This window comes from Limulus polyphemus, unplaced genomic scaffold, assembly GCF_000517525.1.
Source record: "Limulus polyphemus unplaced genomic scaffold, Limulus_polyphemus-2.1.2 Scaffold3625, whole genome shotgun sequence".
Taxonomy (NCBI): Eukaryota; Metazoa; Arthropoda; class Merostomata; order Xiphosura; family Limulidae; genus Limulus; species Limulus polyphemus.
In genome coordinates this window covers 43,296-46,112 of record NW_013669235.1, presented here as the reverse complement: position 1 = coordinate 46,112, position 2,817 = coordinate 43,296, and the positions used below count along the sequence as shown (strand labels likewise).

Genomic DNA, 2,817 nt, shown 5'->3' with positions numbered 1-2,817 from the left:
GGTTAGTAATATATATATCCAATCAAAATCTGCTAAAAAACTTTGGTTAGTAATATATTATATATCCAATCAAAATCTGCTAAAAAACTTTGGTTAGTAATATATATCCAATCAAAATCTGCTAAAAAACTTTGGTTAGTAATATATATCCAATCAAAATCTGCTAAAAAACTTTGGTTAGTAATATATATATCCAATCAAAATCTGCTAAAAAACTTTGGTTAGTAATATATATCCAATCAAAATCTAATAAAAAACTTTGGTTAGTAATTTGAAAATTCCCCAAGTGGATTTTATTATTTCTGCATGTCAAAATTGTAAAGCAACCCCACAAAGCACGGTTTATACATGTGTTGAATATGTGCAAGAAACTTTACTTAGGAAATCAACCTTTTTAATAAAGTCTTTCAATTTTAACTTCAATGCTTATGGCCCGATACCAAATGTAATTTCTAGTTATTTCTCCACCAAGTTCCAGTCAGTTTTAACCAACTTCTCTAGCTCTTACTTCATCGCCTTTACCATATATTATATTCATTTAATCTTTAAATGAAACTAAGATTGAAAATTTTCAGTGAACTTCTGGTGAAAAAAAAAATCCCTGGGAAAACATATTAACTACATTCAGAATGGCCAGAAATTCTTGTAGTTATATGCAAAATATCAAAACGCAGAGAGTATGTCATTATTGTGCAGAACTGAAATATGCAAGTACTTATTTAACGAAAGCTCAACTTTCAATGTATTACACCTCCCCCAAAATTTTCTCCCGAACAACCGGAAATCCACCGGTTGGTGGAAAATTCTCCTCTCTATACTTTGAGCCGTATTTTCCGAATAATAACGTATTTCTAGTATTTTGTTTATTCCAAATTGTTAATTTTCTGCAGTAGAAGTGCCATATTAAGTATTAAATTTTACAATAGTCATTTTCTCTGATGCAAAAAAAATGCAATAGTTAGTCTCAAAATGGTACCTACGTGTTTTTCGGTATTTATAGAAAAGGTGTTACATAAAAAATACTAGGGAAAAATGGGAATTATTATATTAGGAACAACCAATCGACAATCAATTATTGGTAACCATTAGACAGTATGACCTAGATACTTCTAGTCACAATTCTTTGTCGATACACCGGTCATTTGATGATTAATAATACATAATCCAAATATTAACCACACATTTTGTTGAGGGCAAAAAACAACCAATTTTTGGTATAACAGATGACTGCACCCATTGATAATGTGAAAGATAATTATTTTCACAGAAATATTACATTGGCATCTTACTATAAAAGTCTGTTACTATACAACAACAACATTTTGAGAATTTGAATTCCTACACTTAAAACTTGTGAAATATTCAAAATATTATATGAAAAAAAAACATAGGAAAACATATTACACATACTTTGATGAAATTTAAACTTCGTCCAATAACATTTTGAAACTTTACGTTTCAGTCTAAAAACAAAACTTTGTAAACAAACATCTGTCTTAACCCTAATATCATGTGATTCACATAAAAAATTAATGGTAAGATTTTAACTAATGATCCAAAAGGTTATTTCATTGTTCTTCCATCAGTTAAAATGGCTGTCAGGCAACATTTATGAGCTTATTAAAATCAGACTGTTTGACGGTGTAACATGACGATGTCGTTAAACTTGGTCTTATAAATATAAACCTTTTTCTCGGGAAAAAGTTTTTCCCGATAATATTTTAATAAAAAAAATGTATGTCATAATATTTTTTGGAATTTAGTTAGAACTATGAATTGTATATTAAAATCTGCTCGGTTGTTTTTGAGGACTTTATTATGAAAAGTGTTTTTACATTTGGTTGCAGAAATTTGAAAAAATAAGCCAAGCCTATGTTCGATTGACCACTGGCAAGGATATAAACAAGCCTATGACAAGGGTATGTTACGTGTTCCAATGAAACTTTGGGCAGAGTAGACTTAGTAGGTTACTTGTAGGAAAAATTAACAAAATTCAACGTGTTACCGATTTACTAATTTTATTATGATGTGAATTCTGTATCTCAAACACGATTGTATTGCCACCCCAAAGTATTTACACTCAATCGATTAAAGAAAATACATTTCATAACATAAGTATCGACAACAGAATAATTTTGTTGGTGTATAATTACCGCAAAACTTTGATTATTTCATGACATTAGTACGTAACATAAATATAATAATAGGCCACGAAGTCCTTCAATGCTGTCCCCATACACCGAACCATCAGAAAAAGTAAAACTTTAAATCCGTACTTTACTTTTTGGGAAACGTTCCATATCTCAAACCTGTGTACTCTTGGTCTCCGGAATACAGCACAGAGGAATCAGAAGCCTCTTCCCTACCAATCCCCTAGAAACCCTAGTAAGCTTCTACAAGGTCATCTTTTACCTTTCTTTAAAATAGATTAAGATAACTGATCCATCTTCAGAATCTGTCTAGTAACCCCTCCTCTGAACCCTTTTCGATATATTTCATTTTAAATGCAAACAAGTACAAGACAACCCACTGTTGTATTACACCCGGCCCAATCAGCCCTGGTATTCGGTGATAGGTCTTGTTAGCACAAAATAAAAGTACTTATGAGGTACTCGGTATGAACACAGAACAATCAATTCACAAAACCTTATGTTCTGTTCGTTTGTTTTATAAGAGGTTTTATTTACATTTAAAACCCAACTAGAAATAAACAACTTGATTCTCAACTTGTTACATAACTTCACTCAAACCAACTTGTTACAAACTTCACTCAAACCAACTGGTTACAAAACTTCACTCAAACCAACTTGGTTACAA

General features: G+C 30.9%; 1 protein-coding gene across 1 annotated transcript in view; it reads right to left on the bottom strand.

Moving 5' to 3' along the window:
- Nucleotides 1-2,817, bottom strand: part of LOC106469705 — a 58,373-nt gene that overhangs the window by 48,083 nt on the left and 7,473 nt on the right. The gene's annotated exons all lie outside the window — the stretch shown is intronic.